Source organism: Somniosus microcephalus, unplaced genomic scaffold (assembly GCF_052327205.1).
Source record: "Somniosus microcephalus isolate GS21.2 unplaced genomic scaffold, FLI_Smic_1.0 unresolved_chr1, whole genome shotgun sequence".
NCBI lineage: Eukaryota > Metazoa > Chordata > Chondrichthyes > Squaliformes > Somniosidae > Somniosus > Somniosus microcephalus.
Window position 1 is genome coordinate 55,903,232 of NW_028225179.1, and position 26,891 is coordinate 55,930,122.

General features: G+C 45.6%; 1 long non-coding RNA gene across 3 annotated transcripts in view; it reads right to left on the reverse strand.

Annotated features, from left to right (window-relative positions):
- Window positions 1–201: 201 nt before the first annotated feature.
- Window positions 202–26,891, reverse strand: part of LOC147095305 (uncharacterized) — an 81,991-nt gene continuing 55,301 nt past the window's right edge. The window contains exons 3-4 of one of the 3 annotated variants that reach the window (XR_015074771.1): window positions 1,902–3,287; window positions 202–491 (exon numbers count right to left, since the gene is read on the reverse strand). This is a non-coding gene — a long non-coding RNA (uncharacterized LOC147095305). Of the gene's footprint in view, window positions 492–1,901; window positions 3,288–14,704; window positions 14,833–26,891 lie in introns of all 3 variants that reach the window. The other 2 variants (XR_015074772.1, XR_015074770.1) reach the window with 2 other exon arrangements.

The following is a 26,891-nucleotide window of genomic DNA, read 5'->3' on the forward strand; positions in this document are numbered from 1 at the left end:
AGAGTGCCGACACTCTGGGACACCTGTCTTATCTCAATACCTTTCTGAATGTGTTATTTCGCACTTGCAGAGATTCCCTGCAGCGGTTTCCTCTTCCCATTTCCTGCGATTCCCAAATCTTCTCCTAGCCTCATCCCATCCCTGAACACCTTCTCCTCGGACACATTGACCCTGAAGACAAACAAGACACGGATGTGAAGCTGTGATCAATGCAGTAAGTTTTATTTCTGAGTACAGCCCATTATTCTGACAGCAGTAATACAGGGTCAGGGGTTACAGGACCTAAACAATCAAACAGAGCCTGCTTCCCGTGAAGGAAGGTTTCATTCAGTGAGAACGTGGAGAGCTCGGGCTGGTGGGAATCCGTCACTGGATCTTTCATCATTTCAGAAAGCAGCATTGTAACATATCAGGGCACTTTTTTGGGAAAGGCATCTCGTCTGTGTTACAGCCGCCATCACGACATGCTCCTCCATACCAGGTGCAGGGCACTAAAATCCAAAATGAAGAATTAATTGATTGATGGTTCTGTACACAGAGGGAGGGAGAACAATGAGAAAACATGAAGCTGAGTCTGTCAGTGTTACTAAGACTGACTCTGGACCACACATGAACCTTAACTCTTTTATACTTAATGAAACTCCACACCTCTCCCCCTCCCCCGACCTGTGCAGATTCACTCTTTGTCCTGAAGGGCAGCCCAAGGGGATTTCCTCAGAATGGAGCCCACCACACCCGCTATCTGAGACCAGAGACACAGAGAGGAAAGATCTGACATTGATGAAGAACCTTTCCCGGCACCAGAAGGGCCCAGAGTTTCACAGACCAGGGCTTGTTTCTGAAGTGCCGACACTGTTTTGTAGGAAACGTGGCAGCCAATTAGCTCACAGCAAAGTCCCACGAACAGCAAATGAGATTGGACAGGATGGGGAGTCTCTGCTCATGTTGGATGAGAGTGTGATGTCGGTCCAAGACACCGGGAGAACTCCCAGCTCTTCAAATAATGTCACCAGATGTTTCCTGCCCCATGAACAGGTAGACAGGGTCTCCGTTTAACATTTCATCCACAACATGACACCTCCAACAGTGCAGCACTCCCCCAGTGCTGGGCTGTATGTACTGGACTGGGGCATCAACCCACAACTTGTTCACTCAACTCCCAACTGAGCCAAACTGACACCCAGCTACTGGCAATTGATCATTTCACCGCTTGCCTCCTCTACTTAGTCCGTGTTCTCACATCCCGATCTCTATGAAGGCTGCAGAATTATTCCAATTAAATAAACCTGTTTTGAAACCTTTTTGATCCCATTCCCTGCCCTCCTGTAATGAAAAGCTGACTCTTGTCTGGGGACCGGTTCCTCACACACCTCCAGCATCGCTCCCAATTCACCATTCTTCATCTGAGAGACTGGACAGTGAGTGTGGGGGAAAGGGACTGAAGGATCTCCCGCTCCTGTCCTCACACAGAGTCCGCACTCTCACACTTTGCAGTGGGTAGCAGTGATCGGGAGCAACAACTGGGAGTTTCCCCTCCGCAGTACCTGGGTACTGAGGCCAATTACAGAGTCTCCTAACCGGGTCAATGCTGCGGCTGAGATCCGCCCACTCGGCACCGGCCAGTAATTTGTGCTTTTATTGCTGGTCTGTTTGGATCAGCAAACACCCGCCATTCCCTTGACCCACTGAGGTACCCGCTGAATAATCGGGGGATTTACCCGTGGAACTGGTTCAGGTTAAATTCTTCAGACTTTCTTACAATCACCTTCACTCAATTAATCAAACTGTGACATTCAAACAGAGAATACAATAGTTTAAAACATAAAACTGACTGGACACTGACTGCGGAGAGATCAGAGAGACCTAGAAACCAAAACCTATTCCTACTCCTCCAAATCTACCTCTTCCTCCTCCTAATATCTTCCAATTGGTGCCTCCACCGATCTCCCCTCCAGTGAGGCTGGCCTGAGTCAGCACCAGGAATCCAAGAATCAAGAGCAGAGCTTTCATCTTCTGCGATGTTTTCCAGAGTCAGATTCAGGCGGCTGGAGTGGAAATGTTCTGAATCCGGACTCCGAGTTTGCTGCATTTATAATCACACACACGGGGAGTGGCTCTGCTCTCTGGAGATATCCTGGGAAAAGGCGTTTCCTTTGTATGTGACGTGGATCAGTTGGCAGCTGGACCCAGTTGGCAGTTCTCTATCTTTCAGAAGACAAGGTTGTGTTTGGGCCCAACTCCAGGTCTGAACTCCTGAGCTCAGCTGGCATGATGCAGCTGGTACACAAACATTATGGGAATCAGGTGGGGAAGTGGAGTTGAGGTCAAAGATCAGCCATGGTATTTTTGATAGGCGGAGCCGGCTGGAAGGGCCGTATGGCCTACTCCTACTCCTACCCATTCTTATGTCCTTATGTTCTCAACAGGACTTTTAACCCATCAAACCTAGGCCTAGAAATTGGATATGGCCCGAAAACGGGCGGTGTCGTGGCCCAGTGCTATTTGGCTGCCCCCGTTCAGAGTGGCCCAGGCAGCACGCAGAATTCATGCTGTCTGCTCATTTACATGATTGTAGTGCTGATCACAGCGCTAAACAGGTGGGCTAATATCTTGTGCAGTCTAATGGCCTGTAATGTGTGGCCTAGTGTTTCTCCACTACTTAGAGTGGAGGTGCTTTGATGCAGCAGCACCTCATTGTCACTGAAGTAGGGGTTGGAATTGCAGTTGGCCCACAAGTCTCAGCAGCAGCAAAGAGAACGAGCCACAAGGTCCTCCGATGCGGCTCTGGAGGCATTGGTCGTGGCAGTGGAGAGGAGGCAGGCTGTCCTGTTCCTGCAGCGTGGCAGGAAGCCATCAGTGCACACTTCGAGAAGGCTGTGGCAGGAGATAGCTGGGTACATCACATAGAAACATAGAAGATAGGAGCAGGAGTAGCCCATTCGGCACTTCGAGCCTGCTCCGCCATTCAATGAGATCATGGCTGATCATGCAAAGTTAGTACCCTGTCCCTGCCTTCTCCCCATATCCCTTGAGCCTTAAGAAATATATCCAACTCTTTCTTGAATATATTTAATGAACTGGCCTCCACCGCCCTCTGTGGCAGAGAATTCCACAGGTTCACCACTCTCTTGGTGAAGAAATTCCTCCTCATTGCAGTCCTAAATGGCTTACCCCTTATCCTTAGACGGTGATCCCTAGTTCTGGACTCCCCGGCCATCAGAAACATCCTTCCTGCATCTAGTCTGTCCAGGCCTGACAGAATTTTGTAGGTTTGCATGAGATCCCCTCTAAGAATTCGCAATAATTTACAGTTCTGAAGATTCATTTTTTTGATTAAAGTATCACAGAAGCCCCACAGTGCAGATAGAGGCCATTTCGGCCCATCGAGCCTGCACCGACACATATCCCACCCGATCCCCGTAACCCCTACACCAACACATATCCCACCCTATCCCCGTAACTCCACGTATTTAATCCCCCCAACACTAAGGGTCAATTTTATCATAGCCAATCAACCTAACCCGCACATCTTTGGACTGTGGGAGGAAACCGGAGCACCCGGAGGAAACCCACGCAAACACGGGGAGAATGTGCAAACTCCACACAGACAGTCGCCCGAGGCCGAATGGCAGTCGCACCACATGGCCGAATGACAAAAGAGGCTTGGAATGCAGCTTTGTATGTCTGGAAGTAAGGTTCGATGAAGACAAAGGTCAATGCTTTGTTTACAAAGCAACTGAATGCTATTAGCATTTGTTTGTATATCGAGCGGAGGACATCTAAACTGCAGAAGAGACTTTTGTATCATGAATGGGAAGCGTTAACATTTGAATGGATTTTAAATCACCCCAGTACTGGACAATAGAGCAGTCGTATCTCCCTTTTGTTTCAGCACAGGGAGCTCCGAAAATCACATTAACTCAATCCAACCACTTTGAGTTAACCTATCACAGCTTTCTCTTGTGTATTGGACCCTTTTGGGTGGGGAATTTTGCACACAGCCTTGCAAGGCAGAACGGGAGGGGCTCACCCGGTATAAAGATAGATGCTGAAGCTATTTCGCTCTCTTGACTTCCTGGGACCATAGGTGAGCTCTCTCTCTCTCTCTCCCCCTCTTCCTCTTTGCTGGACCACATGTGAGCAGAGTTTCTGACTCCTCAACAAGGCAACCAAGCAGGAGTTAAGGGGGGATGGTGATTTAAGGGAATTGCTAAGATTGTTTAAATAACATTGTAGCCATTGTATCCCTCGTTTTCAATGTCTGCAACCCCCGTTATATAGTTTTACAATTTCACTGTGTTCGTGTGGGATAGTTTGATATTTTTGATTATAGTTTCTTTTAGTTAATAAAGCTTGATTTTTGCTCTCATCCAAACCACTTGTTCCGTTTTAATATCATTAATTATAAGTTCCTCCACTCAGAACTAAAGGAGGGGTAGCGATTCGAAAGCGCTGTTTGTAAACTGGTTTAGAGTGCAGCAGCAAAAAGACTGCTGGCCAGGTAGATTACCTTAAACCAGTTTAAAAGAAGCCCCCGGAATCCTTACACCTCTCAATCTTCTAAACTCCAGTGAGTATAAGCCCAATCGACACAATCTCTCCTCATACGTCATTCCTACCATCCCAGGTATCAGCCTGGTGAATCTTCGCTGCACTCCTTCCATGGCAAGAACGTCCTTCCTCAGGTAAGGCGACCAAAACTGCACACAATACTCAAGGTGCGGTCTCACCAAGGCCCTGTACAACTGTAGCAAGACATCCTTGTTCCTGTACTCGAACCCTCGTGCTACGAAGGCCAACATACCATTTGCCTTCTTAACCGCCTGCTGCACCTGCATGCTTACCTTCAGCGACTGGTGCACAAGGACACCCAGGTCTCTTTGCACTTGCCCTTCTCCCAATCTATTGCCATTCAAATAATAATCTGCCGTCCTGTTTTTGCCACCAAAGTGGATAACCTCACATTTATCCACATTATAGTGCATTTGCCATGTGTCTGCCCAATCACCCAACCTGTCCAAATCGTACTGGAGTTTCACGACATCCTCCTCACAGCATAGCCTCCCACCCAGCTTTGTGTCGTCTGCAAATTTGGAAATATTACATCCAATTCCCTCGTCCAGATCATTAATATATATTGTGAACAGCTGGGGTCCTAGGACCGATCCTTGCGGTACCCCACTAGTCACTCCCTGCCACTCGGAAAACGACCCGTTTATTCCAACTCTTTGCTTTCTGTCTGCCAACCAGTTCTCTATCCAAGTCAATACCTTGCCCCCAATCCCATGTGCCTTAATTTTGCACGCTAATCTCTTATGTGGGACCTTATCGAAAGCCTTCTGAAAGTCCAAGTATACCACATCCACTGGTTCTCCCTTATCTATTTTACCAGTTACATCCTCCAAAAATTCCAGTAGATTAGTCAAGCATGATTTACCTTTTGTAAATCCATGTTGACTTTGTCCGATCCCGTCACTGCTTTCCAAGTGCTCTGCTATTACATCTTTTATAATGGACGCTAGCATTTTCCCCACTACCGATGTCAGGCTTACCGGTCTATAATCCCCTGCTTTTTCTCTACCACCTTTTTTGAATAGTGGGGTAACATTAGCTACATCACGGTCAACAGCATCATGTCACGGTCAATAGTGTTGTCCCGCGGACATGGATACAGTGCCGCAAGAAGTTTAGCGACCTCACACGGCAAGTCAAGGTGAGTGAAGGCTTCAGCAAATGTCATATCCCAGCATCTGCACCACAAGCCTCGGACACTGCTCAATGCATCACACCCCCATCACTGACCGACCTTTCACCACTCAGACCTCACAATCATAGCTTCATTTCACCCTCACAACCTTACCATTGCTGCAACACTCACCGACACATCTCACACCTTGCACACACCGACAGCTATTCAACTTTGACAGACACATCACACAAACACTCACTGCACTCACAGCCACATCTCACACCTTGCACACACCGACAGCTATTCAACTTTGACAGACACATCACCCAAACACTCACTGCACTCACTGACACACTTCCCTTTCTCTTGCAGGCCAAGGTGGCTCACAACCACCGTGAGCAGCGGCAGACGGGAGGCGGCCAAACCGCTGTACAGGCCTTTGCCAACTGGAGGAGACAGTGCTCGACATGATTGGAGGGGAAGTCACCGAGGCCGCAACAACGGGGAAGTTGCAGCCCTGGGGGTCAATAATGCTCATTCCTAATCCTTCTTCTCATATCCCACATCCCCTCATCCCACAACCTCTTCTCACTTACAAACTGCTGATGCTATATACATGGATATCTTGCTTTCCCCCCTCCCCTCATCATAACCTGACTCTTGTGCCTTTCTGATTTCAGATGACCAAGATCTGCCACCCGCATAGCCTGTCCCCGAAATAATGGAGGAAAGTGGAGATGAAGAAGATGGCCCACCACACGTCACTGCATCCGACACTCAGACAGCAGCTCAGAAACTGGCACTGCGCGGAATGTAGAGGGTAATATAGATGCGGGATCTGCACATGGTGCCAAGAAACACACACACAGACACTGCCATGCATACACGTAGACAGACTGATAACACGCACATACATACAGACACACACACAGAGCAGGAGGGAAAGGGTTACGGTTGTAGGTGGATTGAGATCAGTGACGGAGAGAGGGGTTTTAAACAGGCTTTTAAAGACACTTGCTCGGCACGTAACAGCCAGCCTGTCGATTTAGGGCCCAGTGTGGTACAAATCTGACCTCTCACCAAGGACTGTGTTTGAACTCCCTACATTCATTTTACACAAAACCTTCAGATCGGTAGGGGAGAAAGGTCAGAGTTTTGACCCTCTGTGACACCTAGCCTCTCGCTGAAGTTTGTTTCGAGAGCTGTACTGTGTCTATTCAGAATTCACGATAGAATTACATCGTATTTACAGCGCAGAAACAGGCCATTCAGTCCAACAGGTCCATGCCGGTGTTTATGCTCCACACCAACCTCCTCCCCCCTTACTTCACCTCATCCTACCATCATATTCTTCTATTCCTTTCTCCATCATATACCTATCTGGTTGCCCCTTAAAGGCACTCTGCTATTCACCTCAACTACTCCATTTGCCAGCAAGCTTTACATTCTAACCACTCTCTGGGTAAAGAGGTTTCTCCCGAGTTCATTATTGCAATTATTAATGACCATCTTATGTTTATGATCCCTAGTTTGGGACTCCCTAAAGTGGGATCATCTTCTCTACATCTACCCCATCAAAGCCCTTCATAAATATAAAGATCTCTATTAGACATTGCTCAGCCTTCTCTTTTCTAGAGAAAGAGCCCCAACATGTTCAGTCATTCTGGATACTTAGAACCTCTCAGTTCTGGTATAATTCTCGTCAATCCTATTTTGCACCTTCTCCAGTGTCTCGATATACTTTTCGTAATTTGGAGACCAGAACTGTACACAGTGCTCCAAGTGTGGTCTAACCAAAGTCTGTACACGTTTAATATAACTTCTCTGCTTTGCAATTCTCTTACTCTAGAAATGAACCCCAGTGCTTGGTTTGCATTTTCATGGCCTTGTTAACCTGCTTTTAATGATTTGTACATCTGTTCCCCTAGATCCCTTTGCTCCTCTACCACATTTAGACACTTGCTATCCAAGGAGCTCGTAGCCTCCTTACTCCTCCTACCAAAATTCACCACCTCATACCGATCTATATTGAAATTAATTTGCCATTTACACACCCATCATCCAAGTTTAACATCTTGTATTGTCACAATCCTCTTCAATATTGATTAAAATCCCAAATTTGACATCATCCACAAATTTTGAAACTGTACCAACAATTCCGAGTAAATATATTAGTGCCTCTGCTATCTCTTCCCTTGCTCCATTTAGTCTGTGTGAATTAACACATCCAGACCTGCGATTTTATCCTCTCAAACTTTTGCTAGTTTATCAGTTATTTTCCCCTTTCAATTTTAACGGTCTTGATATCTTTTTTGATCTCCTCTTGCAAGGTCATATCCACCTCGTTAGTCAGCCAGTTTAAAAACTGAGGCATTTTCTGCCATTTCGCTGTCATTACCTGCGAGTTTATCTTGTGCATCCTTTAGTGGCTCTGTCCCTATCCTGTTTTACCTTTTGTTGTGTGTCTGTAGATTTTACTATTTACTATTTCTTTTTATATTACTTGATAATTTAATGTCGCAATTCCTTTTCGCCTTCCTAATTGTTTTTTTTTACTTCTTTCCCAATCTCTTCCTATTCCCTTTTGTCATCCTTTCCTTTATTGTCACTGTACTCAGTCTCTGCCTTTTTCTTTAGTTTCAATTTTGCCCTCATCTCTTTATTCATCCATGGTGCTTCATTATTGGCTAGTTTATTGTTTATTTTAGTGGAATATATTCCTCCTGAGCTCTACTGATCACCCTTTTAAATATTTCCCACTGCTGCTCTCTCTCTTTTTCTGTCTCTTCCGTTCCAATTTATCTTCACTAGATCCATTTACATCACCTCAATCAGCTTTTTCCATATGATTATTTTTGTCTTTCTCAAATCATAAACCTTATTATGTTGAGATTGATATTGTCTAGATTTTCACCGAAGCTCACTTCTCTTATCTGCTCTGGTTCATCACCCTTTATAGATCCATCAGGAAGCCAGCAGTGCACACTTCGAGAAGGCTGTGGCAGGAGATAGCTGGTACATCACGGCCAACAGTATCATGTCACGGTCATTAGTGTCGTCCCGCGGACATGGATCAAGTGCCGCAAGAAGTTTAACGACCTCACACGGCAGGTCAAGGTGAGTGAAGGCTTCAGCAAATGTCATATCCCAGCATCTGCACCACAAGCCTCAGACACTGCTCAATATACCACACCCCAATCATTCACCTACCTTTCACCACACAGACCTCACAATCATAGCTTCATTTCACCCTCACAACCTTACCACGACTGCAACACTCACAGCCACATCTCACACCTTGCACATACTGAGAGCTATTCAACTAAGGCAGGCACATCACCCAAACACTCACTGCACTCACTGACACACTTCCCTTTTTCTTGCAGGCCAAGGTAGCTCACAACCGCCGCGAGCAACGGCAGACGGGAAGCGGCCAAACCGCTTTACAGACCTTTGCCAACTGGAGGAGACAGTGCTCGACATGATTGGAGGGGCAGTCACCGAAGCCGCGAAAACGGGGAAGTTGAAGCCCTTGGGGGCAATAACGCTCTGCTCATTCCTAATCCTCCTTCTCATATCCCACATCCCCTCATCCCACAAGCTCTTCTCACTTACAAGCTGCTGATGCTGCATGCATGGATATCTTGCTTTCCCCCCTCCCCTCATCATAACCTGACACTTGTGCCTTTCTGCTTTCAGATGACCAAGATCTGCCACCCACGTAGCCTGTCCCCGAAATAATGGAGGAAAGTGGAGAAGAAGAAGATGGCCCACCACACGTCACTGCATCAGACACTCAGACACCAGCTCAGAAACTGGCACTGTGCAGAATGTAGAGGGTAATATAGATGCGGGATCTGCACATGGTGCCAAGAAACACACACACAAAAACATGAACAGACACTGACATGCATACACGTACAGACAGACAGAACACACGCACGTCCAGATAGGCACACACACAGACTGAGCAGGAGGGAGAGGGTTAAGGTTGTAGGTGGATTGAAATCAGTGACGGAGTGAGAGGTTTTAAACAGGCTTCTGAAGGGACGTGTTTGGCATGAAACAGCCAGTCTGCCAACTTAGGGCCTAGTGTGGTACAAATCTGACCTCTCACCAAGGACAGTGTTTGAACTCCCCACATTCATGTTACACAAGACCTTCAGATCGGTAGGGGTGAAAGGTCAGAGCTTTGGCCCTCTGTGACACCCAGGCCTTGCTGATGATTGTTTCGAGTGTTGTACCGTGTCTGTTCAGAATTCACCACAGAATTACATAGAATTTACAGCACAGAAACAGGCCATTCAGTCCACCAGGTCCATGCCGGTGTTTATGTTCCACACGAGTCTCCACCCACCTTACTTCACCTCACCCTATCATATCCTTCTATACCTTTCTCTCTCGTGTACTTATCTAGCTTCCCCTTAAAGACACTCTGCTATTCACCTCAACTACTCCATGTGCCAGCAAGCTCTACATTCTAACCACTCTCTGGGTGAAGAAGTTTCTCCTGAATTTCTTATTGGATTTATTAGTAACTATCTTATATTTATGACCCCTGATTTTGGACTCCCCACAAGTAGTAACATCTCTATATCTACCCCATCAAACCCCTTCAGAATTATAAAGGTGTCTATTAGATCATCGCTCAGCCTTCCCTTTTCTAGAGAAAGAGCCCCAGCCTATTCAGTCATTCAGAATACTAAGAACCTCTCAGTTACGGTATAATGCTTGTAAATCTTTTTTGCACCTTCTCCAGTGACTCTATACCCTTATTGTAATATGGAGACCAGAACTGTACACAGTACTCCAAGTGGGGTCTAACCAAGGTTCTATATAAGTTTAACATAACTTCTCTGCTTTGCAATTCTCTTACTCTAGAAATGAACTCCAATGCTTTGTTTGCCTTTCCATGGCCTTATTAGCTTGCTTTTAACGATTTGTACTGCTGTTCCTCCAGATCCCTTTGCTCCTCTACCCCATTTAGACACTTACTTTCCAAGGAAATGCAGCACCTCACACCTATCTGTATTGAAATTAATTTGCCCTTCACACGCCCATCACCCAAGTTTATTAACATCTTGTATTGTCACAATCCTCCTCAGTATTGATTACAATCCCAAATTTGGTGTCATCCACAAATTTTGATATTGTACCAACAATTCTGAGTAAATATATTAGTGCCGCTGCTATCTCTTCCTTGCTTCGTTTAGTATGTGTGAATTAACACATCCAGACCCGCCGCTTTATCCTCTCTAACTTTTACTAGTTTATCAGTTATTTTCCCCTTTCAATTTTAAAGGTCTTGGTATCTTTTTTGATCTCCTCTTGCAATGTCATATCCACCTTGTTAGTCGACCTGGTTAAAAACTGAGGCAAAGTAATTCTCCAATATTTCTGCCATTTTGCTGTCATTACCTGCGAGTTTATCTTCTGCATCCTTTAGTGGCCCTGACCCTATCTTGTTTTACCTTTTCTTTTGTGGGTCTGCAGATTACTTTTTACTATTTCTTGGCATATTACTTGATAATTTAATGTCGCAGTTCCTTTTCGCCTTCCTAATTGTTTTTTTGCTTCTTTCCCAACCTCGCCCTACTCCTTTTCTCATCCTCTCCTTTATTGTCACTGTACTCAGTGTCTGCCTTTCCTTTTGTTTAAATTTTGCCCTTATCCATGGTGTTTCATTATTGGCTAGTTTATTCTTGTTTATTTTAGTGGAATATCTTCCTCCTGAACTCAATTGATCACCTTTGTAAGTATTTCCCACTGCTGTTCTATCTCTCTGTCTGTCTCTTATCTGCTCTGGTTCATTTCCCATTATAGATCCATCACTGATTCCTCTGTTGGGCTTCTTACGTACTGGGTAAGAAAAGAGTCCTGAACACACTGTAAATTCTCCATTCCCTTTTCCCCTTTCCCGACCTCTCCTTGCCAGATTATTTGGTGTTGTTGAAATCTCCCATGATTAGGATTTGTATTTGACTTATTTTATAGATGTACTGACATATTTTCCCTCCAATTCCCTTCCACTGTTAGCTGGACTGTAGAATAACATTTTCAGTGTCATGTTAACCTGGTTTGGATCCCTGCTCTCCTGAGGCATCTGTGTCCTATGGAAATACGCTCAGCAGATCAGCAGAAATCGCTTGCCAATTATTGAAACATTGCAGATAAACTTACAAAATGACCAAACTGCTTCAATTACAGAGGCAGGCTGACAAAAATCTTGAAAAACAAGGCCCAGTAGATTTACAGAGAGGAGCACATCGGAGGCAATGTGTACATATGTGGGCGGAGATGTCAGTGGACGATGAAATGTAATAAAATGAATTCAGGAATGGGGATGAATGAGATGTGGCGGAAGAGGTGCAGCAGAGGTTAGAATAAAAAGCAAGCTTCCCTCTAGATTAACAGCGAAATCTTGCAGGACTCCAAGCCCCTGGTGGGACCGGACACATCCTGGAAAGCACATTTTAAAACTGGGGGGTGAAGAAGCTGTGACCAGCTCATGCAATGTGTTCAGAGCACAGGCTGGGCTCAGTGATAAAGTGGTTGTGTTCAGAGAGCGCAGTTAGGTGAGGAATCTTGACTGAGAAGGTAGAAACTGACAGACGGAGGGGAGGGGGGAGGAGGAGAGAGAGAGAGAGAGAGAGAGAGAGAGAGAGAGAGAGAGAGAGAGGCAAAAAGAGGGACCAAGTGGAAGTGAAGAGAAAGGCTGAAAGAGTAAAGGACAGCGAGGCAGAGAGAAAGATGAGAGAGCGCGCCGGCATAGTAAGAGAGAAAGAGGCAGAGAGACGGAAAGAGATTTTTTTTTTTTTTTTTTTTTTTTATATAATCGCTCCTTCTCTGTTCAGTTTAATATTTCTCGAAGTTTTCTTACTCTATCATATCGATGTCAGGTTATAATCACTAACTTTAAAGCAATGAGATTTTGTTCAGTCAGTACAGGTTTTGAGACAGGCACTGACTTCAGAGCAGGGTTATCCAGCAGATCTGAGTTATACTGCCAGCTTCACATGGGTCCCCAGTCAAACTCCATTTACACTGCCCCATCAAACACTCCCAGGGCAGGTACAGCACGGGTTAGATAGAGAGTAAATCTCCCTCTACACGGTCCCCATCAAACACTCCCAGGGCAGGTGCAGTGCAGGACAGAAACAGAGTAAAGCTCAGTCTTCACTGTCCCTATCAAAAACTCTCAGGGCAGGTACAGCACGGGTTAGTTGCACAGAATAGCTCCCTCTGCACTGTCCCATCAAACACTCCCAGGACAGGTACAGCACGGGTTAGATACAGAGTAAAGCTCACTCTACACTGTCCCATCAAACTCTCCCAGGGCAGGTACAGCACAGGTTAGATACAGAGTAAAGCCCCCTCTGCAGCATCCCATCAAACACTCCCAGGGTAGGTACAGCACGGGTTAGATACAGAGTAATGTTCCCTCTACACTGTCCCTATCAAAAACTCTCAGGGCAGGCACTACTTGGGTTAGTTACAGGGTAAGGCTCCCTCTACACTGTCCCATCAAACACTCCCAGGGCAGGTAAAGCACAGGACAGAAACAGAGTAAAACTCAGTCGACACTGTCCCATTAATCACTCAGGGCAAGTACAGCACGGGTTAGATACAGAATAAAGCTCACTCTACACTGTCCCTATCAAAACCTCCCAGGGCAGGTAAAGCACAGGTTAGATACAGAGTAAAGCTTCCTCTATACCTTCCCCATCAAACACTCTCAGGGAAGTTACAGCATGGGTTATATAGAGAGTAAAGCTCCCTCGACATTGTCCCATCAAACACTCCCAGCGCAGGTGCAGTGCAGGACAGAAGCAGAGTAAAGCTCAGTCTACACTGTCCCATTAAACACTCAGGGCAGGTACAGCTCGGGTTAGATGCAGAGTATTGCTCCCTCTACACTGTCCCATCAAACACTCTCAGGGCAGGTACAGCACTGGTTAGCCGAAGACTAAAACTCCTTCTACAATGTCCCATCGAAAATTCCCTGGGCAGGTACAGCACGGGTTAGATAGTGTCTGTGGGTCTAATGTAGATTATGTCTCATTTCAGTCTGCCTGAGGAAACCCATGAACTTGGGGATACAGAGCAGAATTTAGAAATGTACAGATGACACGAAATGTGGAAGTGCAGTAAAGAGTGAGGAAGATGGTAATAAACTTCAAGACAACATAGACAGGCTGGAATAGTGGACGAAGTTCAACACAGAAAGTGTGAGGTGATACAGATTGGTCGGAGGAATGAGGAGAGACAACACAATCTGAATGTTCCAATTTTAAAGGGGGTGCGAGAACGAGACCTGGGGTTGTTTGTGCACAAACCTTTGGGGGGAGGACAGGTTAACAACAGTCAGAACAATGTGTTAAACCGATATAAAACACTAGTGCGGTCCCAGCTGGAGTAGTGTGTCCAATTCTGGGCTCCACACTTTAGGATGGATGAGAATGTTTTGGAGAGGGTACAGAAGAGATTTACTAGAATGGTTTCAGGGATGAGGGATTACTGTTACATGGATAGACTGGAGAAGATGGGGTTTTCTCCTTGGAGCGGGGAAGGCCAAGTAGAGATTTGATAGGAGTTTAAAATCATGAAGGGTTCAGAGAGTCAATAATGAGAATCTCTCTCTAATGGCTGAAGCGTCGATAACGAGAGATTTAATGTGATTGTCAATAGAATCAGAGGTGACATGAGGAAAAATGTGTTTATGCAACGAGTGGTTAGAATTTGCAATGACTGACTGATAGGGTGCTGGATACAGATTCAGGAATAGCCATCAAAATGGAATTGGCTAAATACGTGAAGGAGAAATAATTGTCGTGATATGGGGACAGAGCGGGGGAGGGGGACTAACTGGATTACTCTGTGAAAGAGCCGGTGCAGAGTCAATCGGCCGAAGGGCTTCCTTCTGTGCTGGATCATTCTATGATTCTGTAAGTGAGATATCCTGAATCCAATCGGTCAGAGTGCTGAAACTCTGGGACACCCGTTTTATCTCAGTACCTTCCTGAATGTGTTTAGGCACTTGCAGAGATTCCCTACAGCGGTTTCCCCCTGCCATTTCCTGCGATTTCCAAATCTTCTCCCAGCCTCAATCCACCCCGAACACCTTGTCCTCGGACACACTGATCCTAAAGAGAAACAAGACACGGATGTGAAGCGGTGATCAATGCAGTAAGTTTTATTTGAGTACAGCCCATTATTCTGACAGCAGTAAGACAGGGTCAGGGGTTACGGGACCTAAACAATCAAACAGAGCCTGCTTCCCATGAAGGAAGGTTTCATTCAGTGAGAACGTGGAGAGCTCGGGCTGGTGGGAATCCATCACTGGATCTTTCACACAAGCAGAGTGGAAGAATTTGGTGATAGTAGGAATTCATTGCAAATTATTGACCTAGTTAGGAAATTAGCTGAGCTGCAGGAGGCAGAGAGTAGGGATAATGGATACGTACTCAAATTGGCAGGATGTGACTGTGGTGTCCCACAGGGATCTGTGTTGGGGCCTCAACTATTCACAGTATTTATTAACAACTTAGATGATGGCATAGAAAGTCATATATCTAAATCTGCGATGACACAAAGATAGGCTGCATTGTAGGGAGTGTAGATGAAAGCATAAAATTACAAAGTGATATCGATAGATTATGTGAATGGGTAAAACTGTGGCAAATGGATTTCAGTGTAGGCAAATGTGAAGTCATCCACTTTGGACCTAAAAAGGATACAACAGGGTACGTTCTAAATTGTGAAAGGCTCAAAAATAGTGGAGGTCCAAAGAGACTTGGGGGTCCAGGTACATAGATCATTAAAATGTCATGAACAGGTGCAGAAAATAATCAAAAAGGCTAATGGAATGCTGGCTTTTATGTCTAGTGGACCAGAGTACAGAGGAGTAGAGGTTATGCTGCAGCTATACAAAACCCCGGTTAGACCACACCTGGAGTACAGTGAGCAGTTCTGGGCACCACACCTTAGGATGGATATATTGGTCTTGGAGGGAGTGCAGTGTAGGTTTACCAGAATGATACCCGGACTACAAGGGTTGTTACGAGGAGAGATTACACAAACTAGGGTTGTATTCCCTCGAATTTAGAAGTTTATGGGGTGATCTGATTGAAGTTTTCAAGATATTATGGGGAATAGATAGGGTAGAGAGAGAGAGAGAGAGAGAAACTATTTCCACTGGTTGGGAATTCTAGGACTAGGGGGCATAGTCTAAAAATTTGAGCCAGACCTTTCAGGAGTGAAATTAGGAAACACTTTTACACACAATGGGTGGTAGAAGTTTGGAACTCTCATCCGCAAATGGCAATTGATGCTAGATCAATTGTTAATTTAAAATCAGGGATTGATAGTTTTTGTTAACTAAAGGTATTAAAGGATATGGGCCAACGTGCAGATCAGCCATGATCTCATTGAATGGCGGAACAGGTTCGAGGGGCTCAATTGCCTAATCCTGTTCCTATGTTGCTCTGGAGCAGTCGCCGTGACTGGTGAACTATTCCAAATAGAGATTCAGTTGCTGTGCGTTTGCAGGAGTTGTTTGCTGTTGTTAAATACCAGAATCAAATTAATGAGAATGCACCAATTGAAACAAAAAATTCTGCACTTTCTGGGGAGGTGAATGGCCCAAACACATTGGTACGGAACCGTATTTAGAAAGAAACAGAGCAAAGGGATGGTGGCTCAGACAACATCACAGACACACAAACGTAGACCCACATGTACATAGACACACATCCACAGACATGCAGACACACTCATGTAGAGACATGCCCACAGAAGCACATACACAAGCATGTACACATATAGATCACAATATATGCAGACAACCGCATACACAGCCACACAGATTGACACACAGACACATACACCTCTCTAACTGGCGAGAAGCTAGGAGCTGTAGATGAGCAGAGAGATTTAGGGCTCCAAGTACTTAAATCAGTAAAAGCTCGTGGACGGGTACAATAATAATTAAAGAGGCTAATGGAATGTTGGTGCTTCAGCTGTAGAGAGTTCTGGAAAGACCCCATCTGGAGAATTGCATTCAGTTCTGGGCACCGCACCTCAGGAAGGATATACTGGCCTTGGAGAGAGTGCAGCACAGATAGACCAGAATGTAACCAGGGTACCAAGGGTTACATTATGAGGAGAGATTACATATTCCCTAGAATATAGAAGGTTAAGGGGTGATTTAATTTGATGCAGGTTTTTAGGATGTTGAAAGGAATTGTTCAGGTAGAGAGAGAGAAACTATTTCCACTGGTGGAGGAGTCTAGGACAAGGGGACATAGTCTTAAAATCAAATCCAGGCCATTCAGGAGAAGTTAGGAAACACTTCTTCACACAAAGGGTGGTAGAAGTGTGGAATTCTCTCAAACAAAAAAGCAAATACAAGCACAATTAATAATTTTAATTCTGAGAGTGGTAGATTTTTGCCAGGCAAGGGTATAAAAGGATACTGAGCCAAGGCAGGTGGATGCAGTTAAGATACAGAACTGCCATGATCTCATTGAATGGGGGAACAGGCTCGAGGAGCGGAATGCCTTCTCCTGTTCCTACTTCCACTTTATAGAGTACCAGCATAAGAAATAGGAGCAGGAGTTGGCCATTCGGTCCCTCGAGCCTGCTCCGCCATTCAACAAGATCATGGCTGATCTGATTTTGGCCTCAACTCCACTTTCCGGCCGTTTCCCCATAACCCTCGATTCCCCTGTTATTCAAAAATCTGTCTATCTCCGCCTTGAATATATTCAATGACAGTCTCCACAGCTCTCTCTGGGGTAGAGAATTCCAAAGATTCACAACCCTGAGAAGAAATTTCTCCTCATCTCCATTTTAAATGGGCAACCCCTTATTGTGAAACTATGCCCCCTATTTCTGGATTCCCCCATGAGAGGAAACATCCTCCCTGCATCTACCCTGTCAAGCTCCCTCAGAATATTATGTTTCAATCAGATCACCTCTCATTCTCCTAAACTCCAATGAGTATAGGCCCAACCTGCTCAACCTTTCTTCATAAGACAACCCCTTCATCTCCAGAATCAACCTCCTGAACCGTCTCTGAACTGCCTCCAATGCAAGTATATCCTTCCTTAAATAAGGTGACCCAAACTGTTCGCAGTACTCCAGGTGTGGTCTCACCAACGCCCTGTACAGCTGCAGCAAGACTTCCCTACTTTTATACTCCATCCCCCTGCAATAAAGGCCAATATTCCATTTGCCTTCCTAATTACTTACTGTACCTACATGCTAACTTTTTGTGTTTCATGGACGAGGACTCCCAGATCCCTCTGTACCGCAGCATTCTATAGTCTCTCCACTTAAATAAGATTTTGCTCTTTTACTCTTCCTACCAAAGTGAATAACCTCACATTTTCTCACATTATACTCCATCTGCCAAATTTTTGCCCACTCACTTAACCTATCTATATCCCTTTGCAGACTCTGTGTACTCCTCACAACTTGCTTTCCCACCTATCTTTGTATTGTCAGCAAATTTGGCTACAGTACATCCAAGTCATTAATAGATTGTAAATAGTTGAGGCCCCAGCACTGATCCCTGTGGCACCCCACTAGTTACAGTTTGCCAACCTGAAAATGACCCATTTATTCCGACTCTGGTTAACGAACAGAAAACAATCCCCTATCCAATCTAATATATTACAGGAAACTTTTGATTTACCGGCACCTAAATAACCGGAAATCTCGGTTAACCGGCAAAATTCTGGAGCAGGTTCAGGTAAGTTTTACTTCATATTACTTGCCTTCCTCGATCTGTTGCTGTGCAATTGGGTGTGGCTGCAGCTGTTGCTAAGCTACAGAGATGCTTGGAACTTGTGGCCATTGTTCTGCACCTGTTGCTAAGCAACAGGGTTTGTTGCTTTATATGGAGCTCTCAGCTCTCCGTATCTTTTACTATAGCTCTCGGTTATCCGGAATTTTTGATGAACCGGCACCACGTCGGTCCCGGATAAAAAAAAGTTTCCTGTACCCACAACACCGTGAGCTCTTATCTTGTGTAGTAACCTTTTATGCGGCTCTTTATCGAATGCCTTCTGGAAATCCAAATACATTACATCTACTGGTTCCCCTTGGAGCATCGAGCACTGCAAGGGCAGGTACAATACAGAGCTCCCTCTGCTTTGCCACTGTTACTCTGTCCCCCATCCCACTCCATACCATTTCTGTTCCTGAATTTATAAACTAGTAATACTTAGAGATGATAAATCCTCAGGACCGGATGAATTACATCAGAGTACACCAAAACATGCAAGGGAAGAACCCATTGCATTCCGGACCTCGTACCTCAAGAATGATGTATTAGCTTTGGCGGGGGTTCGGCACAGATTCACCACAATGATACCCGGGCTGAAAGGGTTAAATGATGAGGACAGGTGGCATAGACTAGTCTTTTACTTCCTTGAATATAGAAAATTAAGGGTGATATCACTGAGGTGTTTAAGATGATCAAGAAATACTATTTCATCTGGTGGGAGAGTCCAGAACAAGGGGCAAAACCTTAAAATTAAAGCTAGGCCGATCAGGTGTGATGTCAGGAAGCACTTCCTCACACAAAGGGCAGTAGAAATCTGGAATTCTCTCCCCAAAAAGCTGTTGAGGCTGGAGCTGGAAAAATTCAAGACTCAGATTGATAGGCAGGGTTTTGTGTGTCTGTATATTGAGGGACAGACACGGTGAAACACACACACACACGGGTTAAGGTTGTAGGTGGATTGAAATCAGTGACGGAGAGAAAGGGTTCAAGAGGCTTTTGAAGGCACTTGCTCGGGACATAACAGGCAGTCTACCGATTTACGGCCGAGTGTAGTACAAATCTGACCTCAGTAACCCGGCAACGGGGGCTGTGTGACGTCAGTAACCTGGCACCAGGGGCAGGGAGGGCCCCCGTTGCTGGGCTGCTGACGTCACAAAGCCCACGTTGCCAGGTTACATGACGTCACTACCGCTGAGGCGGTTTAACGGCCGCGGGATTCAAATCCAGAGCAGCGCGACCCCGCCTCCGACTGCGAAAATGGGTGGGGCGTGGGTCGCTGCGCCGGGCCCCGATTGGTGGCTGCGCTGTCAATCAGCTGTCTTCAGCCAATAGCAGGGGCGGATAACACTGATCACCCCTAGTTTTGGACTCGCCACACATGGTAACATCTTCTTCCCTTGTGGTGATTTGATAGAGATGTACAAGGTGTACAAGATTATGACGGGTTTGGAAAGGCTAGACGGGGAAAGGCTGTTCCCACTGGTTGATGGTACAAGGACGAGGGGGACACAGATTTAAGCTTTTGATACAGGGGGGAATGTGAGGAAAAATCTTTTTACACAGTGAGTGGTGATGAACTGGAATTCACTGCCGACGGAAGTGGTGGAAGCGGAGACACTCAATGTTTTCAAAGGGAGGTTGGATAAGCACTTGAGGGAAATAAACTTGCAGGGCTGCAGGGATAGAGTGGGGCAATTGGACTGACTGGATTGCTCTACAGCGAGTCGGCATGGACTCGATGGGCCGAATGGCCTCCTTCTGTGCCGATGGACTCTATGATATACAGTACACAGCTTGTAAAAGGAACAATTCACTCCTATCTGGTACTATATGGCCATGTGTGTCTCAGTATCAGCTCCTGTATATGTACAGCAAACAGCAGATAAAAGGGAACAATTCACACCCGTCTGGCACTGTATAGCCCGTGTGTGTCTCAGTGTCAGCTCCAGTACATACTGCAAATAGAATAAGTGAGAGAGAATGAGGGGAAAGTAGAGAGAGTGAACAAGATTTTCCCACAGGAAATCCATGACAGAGTCACTATGAACAATGTGTCTCTAAACGTGTGTTAATATTTATTGTGGATTTGTAGCAGAATTTTATTGCACAAAGACTGTCTTTAGTAATGTTTTATTTTATGCCAGGCATTCTGTGCTTCAGTTAATATTTATACCGGGTCTGTGTTAATATGTATGAGGTTTTCTCTCCCTCTCATTGCAAATATGAGCCAAGGGTCTGTGAGAGTGTGTTATTGATTACTGTCAGCATTTGGCAGTATAAACATAAGGACAGAGTGTCTCAGTGAGTGTGATAATATTAACCTGGGGTCTCTGTCAGAGTGTTAATATTCCTGAGGTCAATGGGAGTGTTTTACAGTTCAGTGTGTGTCTCTGATGGTAGATTATGATGTACATATAGTGTCTCAGTGAGTGTCTTAATATTAACCTGTGGTCTCTGTCAGAGTGTTAATATTCCTGAGGTCAGTAGAAGTGTATTACAGTTCACAGTGTCTCTGGCGGTGGATTATGATGTACTCAGTCTGTCAGTGAGTGTGTTTCATAATAAGGTGGATGAATTTGCTGTGCAAATAGAGGTAAACGAATATGATTTGATTGGGATTACAAAAACATGGCTCCAGGGTGGCCAATGCTGGGAACACAACATCCAGGGGTATTCAATATTCAGGAAAGCTAGGCAAAAAGGAAAGTGAGGTGGGGTAGCATTGCTGGTTAAAGAGGGATTTACACAATTGTAAGGAAGGATATTTGCTCTGATGATGTGGAATCTGTTTGGGTAGAACTGACAAATACCAAGGGGCAGAAAACGTTAGTGGGAGTGGTATATAGACCTCCATACAGTAATGCGGAGGTTGTGGATGGCATTAAAAGGGAAATTAGAGAAGCGTGCAATAAGGGCACAGCAGTCATCATGGGTGACTTTAATCTACATCTAGATTGGGCTAACCAAATTAGTAACAAGACTGTGGAGGAGGAATTCCTGGAGTGTTTACGGGATGGTTTCCTGGACCAATATGTCGAGGAACCAACCAGAGATCAGGCCATCTTAGACTGGGTATTATGTAACGAGAAAGGATAAATTAGCAATCTTGTTGTACGAGGCCCCTTGGGTTGGAGCAATCATAATATGACGGAGAATGAAGTACTTGTCTCAGAGACTGGGGTCCTGAATTTAAATAAAGGAAACTGCGAAGGTCTGATGCGCGAGTTGTGTAGGATTGATTGGGGAATGTCATTCAAAGGGTTGACGGTGGATAGGCAATGGCAAACATTCAAAGACCGCATGGGTGAAATACAGAATTTGTTCATTCCAGTTTGGCATAAAAATAAAACAAAAAAGGTGACTCAACCGTGGCTAACAAGGGAAATTAGGGGATAGCAGAAGATCCAAGGAGAGGACATATAAATTGGCCAGAAAAAGCAGTAAACCTGAGGATTGGGAGCAGTTTAGGATTCAACAAAGGAGGACAAAGGGATTAATTAAGAAGGGGAAAATAGAATACGAGAGTAAGCTTGCAGGGAACATAAAAGCTGACTGTAAAAGCTTTTATAGATATGGGAAGAGAAAAAGATTGAAGTCAAGCGTAGGTCCCATGCAATCAGAATCAGGGGAATTAATAATGGGGAACAAAGAAATGCCAGACCAATTAAACACATATTTTGTTTCTGTCTTCACAAAGGAGGACACAAATAACCTCCCAGAGATGTCGGGGAACATAGGGTCTGATGAAAGGGAGGAACTGAAAGAAATCAGTATTTGTAGGGAAATGGTGTTAGGGAAATTGATGGGATTGAAGGCCGACAAATCTCCAGGGCCTGATAATCTACATCCTAGGGTACTTAAGGAAGTGGCCCCAGAAATAATAGATGCATTGCTGATCATCTTCCAACATTCAATGGAATCTGGAACAGTACCCATGGAATGGAGGATAGCTAATGTTACCCCACTATTCAAAAAAGGTGCTAGAGAGAAAATGGGGAATTACAGACCAGTAAGCCTGACATCAGTAGTGGGGGAAACGCTAGAGTCCATTATAAATGATGTAATAGCAGAGCACTTGGAAAACAGTGACAGGATCGGACAAAGTCAACATTGATTTACAAAAGGTAAATTGTGCTTGACTAATCTACTGGAATTTTTTGAGGATGTAACTGGTAAAATAGATGAGGAAGAACCAGTGGATGTGGTGTATTTGGACTTTCAGAAGGCTTTCGATAAGGTCCCGCATAAGAGATTAGCGTGTAAAGTTAAGGCACATGGGATTGGGGGCAAGGTATTGACTTGGATAGAGAACTGGTTGGCAGACAGAAAGCAAAGTGTTGGAATAAACGGTCTTTTTCAGATTGGCAGGCAGTATCTTAGTTTGTATGTTAGAATATGTATAATTTAGTTTTAATGTTAGAATATGTATAATGCAGCACCAATGCACAAGGTGGAGATAATGGGTTAATCCCTACACTGAGTTAAACGATATCGCGGACTGTATATTGCATTTACCCAGCTAAGTTTTAAAACATAATTAAGTGACTTCAAATGCTGAGAGATTAAACTGCAGAACAACTCATGGGAAGATTGAGGAGGATGTCTGTTTGGCCAGGCGAGACAACACATACGCGAGATAATGCACCCAAGAATTCATTTGTTGTAAATCACAACAGGGTTCCATTCTTCAAAGCATGGTGGGACTAATCAGAGTGTGCTTGCTTTGCAGAGGTAACCCGAGATGAGGCCAAAGTCTGTGCTTTCCACGCCTTAACGAGGACTGTTATCTTAAGAAAACATGTAACAAGCAAAACCACCTGGCTACGGGCAAATGGATGGTTGTAGAGCAATTAAGATGAGGCCCCACAGTCGCAGGAGATGACGGGACCAACCGATAACAGAAATGTGGGATTTGTGGGCGGCAAGATGAAATGTCACGGTTTATAATTGCCATTTAGCTATAACTCTGTATATGCTGATAAGCTTTATCCCCGCCCCTAGGGAGGGGGGTTTGATTTTAGTATAATTGTGATTGTTGCTAGGGAATCGGTGGAGTCGGATCGGAGAGGGGTCTCAGAAGGTTCTCCCCAGGCCTGTGAATAAAGACCGTTTTGAACCATCCTTCACTCGAAGTCTGTCATCTGTACCAAAGCTAAGCGTCGACTTTGTATATCACTTAGTCCGCTGAGGGGGAAAGGGTTAAGTGTCGACCTGGCACAACACCAGGTCCACTTTTCAGGATACAACAATTGGCGTCACGAACAGGATCACAGGCTCTGACCGGTCCACAGCAACAACGAGCTAAGAAGGGTGAGTACGTTTTAAATTACCACCCATAAATTAGAAAGCTCAGAACGTACTGTGAGATCTGGTAAGGCTGTGATTAAAAGAACTAAAGTTGGCAGAGACAGACTCGAGAAAGGGGGTGCGGTCTAGTGAGCCTGGAGGCGGCGAATCCTCAGAGCCGTTAAGACAGCAAGGCCTCTAGGACAAAGAGGCAGATAAGCAGGCTTTAAAGACCAACGAGGAAGCCGGAAGGCGACAAACCAAATCCTCAGAGCCGTTAAGACAGCAAGGTCTCTCGGGTAAAGAGGTGGTTAAGTGGGCGGTAACTCCTACGAATAGTGGATCCTTGGGAGTCACGGGGTGACCTACACGGACAAGGGTGGTTGTCTATCCTAAACGCCTAGCCTGAGCCCGAATTAAGAGGACGTAGTCCCACGTGACGGCCAGGACCAAGTAGGTGTAGGGAACGAAACACCACAGGATCGTGACCCAGTTATGAGTGAGTGTGCGCAAAATAAGTGTGTGTGAGTGAGTGATAGGGTAATATAAGAACCATTGAGAAGTAAGTTGGAAGCTAACTAGAATGCCGAACGGGAATGCAGAGATACAGGAGAAGGGACCGTCCCCTTGGGGAGATCCCGGCTCCGTCACCCGCTATTTAGCGGACAAGAATCGAACACTTAGCGAAAATATGAAAAAGAAAGGATGGGATCCCGAAGATAATGCAGAGAGCCAAAGAGCTTGGTGGAGAGGACAATCCAAAGACAAAGAGGGGAAAGGGGGAATGGTAGTTTTGGCTTGTTACCAGAAACTATGTAATGAGTTGAAACAGAAGGAAAAGGGAGAAAGGGAAGAGAAAGAAGTTATAACTCCCAAACCAGGAGGAGATGGACACCTGGTGGCGGCAGCCAGTTCCAGCAGTACGTCCCGAAACCCAAACCCACTGGGAAAAGGTAATTAGATGGGGGTGGGTTAGGAGGGAAAACAGCAGGAGATAGTAAGGAAAGGGACTGGCTGGAGCCACTGCCTTGGCCAGAAGAAAATAATTTCCCACCACCCTATAATCCGGTGGACCGCACGGTAAAAGTGGCCCCGGTAAAAACTGAAGTAATCCCAGGACACCCAGAGATTCCCAGTACCGCCATGATCCCCGTGGTAGGAGACAACCCGGAAATTCCAGCGGTCCATGCAGTTCCGGCAAGACCCCAGATAATTCGAACTACCTACCAGCCCTTCAAACCCAGAGAAACAAATGCTGGTGGATAAATTACCCCAGCTGCAACATCGGGGGAATAACTGCCCATTTTGGCAAAAGATGAGGGAATTGAGGATCAGTCAAAGTTTATACAATAAAGATGTAAACCAGTTGGTGCGAGCAAAAATTTCGGATGACCGTTGGGGCCAATTGCCCGTGAATTTCAGGGACGGAACTTGGTGCCTGGAGTGTAATCTCACCCCGCAACAGTCAGACCAAAACTACGAGTTATTCAAGCGAGCAGTGGAAGAGGTTATGGGACAGGCCCCGGTCAATTGGGCAGCCATAACCAATATAACTCAGGAGAAGGGGGAATCTGCCGTAGACTATAGTAAATGGAAATGGGAAAGGTTTGTGGGATGTTCCGGCATCCGAAACCCCACCACAGAGAACCAATGTTTCCTGCAGTCATTTAAAGCCAGACTGGGTACCGCACATCAGGCAGCCATATGATTAGGAGTTGTTACAATGAACATAAGAACATAAGAAATAGGAGCAGGAGTAGGCCAATCGGCCCCTCGAGCCTGCTCCGCCATTCAATAAGATCATGGCTGATCTGATCCTAACCTCAAATCTACTTTCACTCTCCATCCCACCCGAATCCATGTGATCTCCCGGGAGAGGCGAAAAACCAGATAAAAAACCCAATGGCCAATTTGGGACAAAAAATCTGGGAAATTCCTCTCCGACCCATCTAGGCGATCGAAACTCGTCCAGGAGACCACTCTGTCCCTGTATTTCCTGCAGTACTTACCTTCTGTAAGAGGTGATCTCCACCCCAGCCAGGAACAGGCCCAATTTACTCTTGAAGGACTCCTAGCTGGCAGCCTGTCCCTGAGGTCTCCACTAATCCCTGTGAATAGAACCATCTCCTGAAATAGAACCATCTCCTGAAATCGAACACAGAATTAGAACACAAGTAGTAGGAGCAGGACCAGGCTACACGGCCCCTGGGCCCGCTCCGCCACCCACAGGGCCATGACCGATCCGAAACTAGCCACATGTCCGATTTCCTACCCGCTCCCCGTAACCCCTAATTCCCCTTACTTCTGGGAAACTATTTCTGTTTTAAATTTATTTAATGATGTAGCTTCCACAGCTCTCTGGGGCAGCAAATTCCACAGACCTACTGTGGTAAACCACTTTTATCGTTCACTATCGTTACACTATAGTTATCACTGTTATATCGTTATCACTGTTCACACTGTTGTATCACTATACGAGGTCGCCTCTTGTCACGCTGTTATACCTGGGCTGACCACTGCTGACTCCGCCCATGGCTCCACCTACCTGCCCAGGTATAAAGGTGGCCGACTGGCTGGTATTCCTCCTTGTTGGATCCGATCACCCACGAGGGTGGGCTCTGTTATTTAGCCAATAAAAACCTATAGTTACTTTCTTAACTCGTCGCTTTTCATTGGATGGATTGATAGGTATATCAATTTTATTGGCTAAATTTTAAAATGTCGACACTTGAGCAGTCAAACGACCAGCCAAGCGACCAGCCAGACGCCCAGCTACAACAGCCTGCCTGGCTGCGAGCCCTCAGACCACCGTACCTGGACCTAAATCCACAGGCAGCAAACTCAGCCCTCGACTTTGAACACTGGCTGAGCTGCTTCGAAGCCTACCTGGGAGAATCCGGCGTGCCTCAGAAATCCATGCTCAGAGTTCTGAACGCCCAAGTGAGCCCTAAAGTATTCGCACTCATCCGGAACCTCAAAACATACGAGGACGCCATCAACCGGCTGAAAAGACAGTACCAAACCCCGGTAAATTCCATGTATGCCAGACACCTCCTAAGATCCCGCCCGCAACAGCCAGGAGAGCCCGTGGAGGAACTTTTACGGGTGCTACAAGCACTCGGCAGA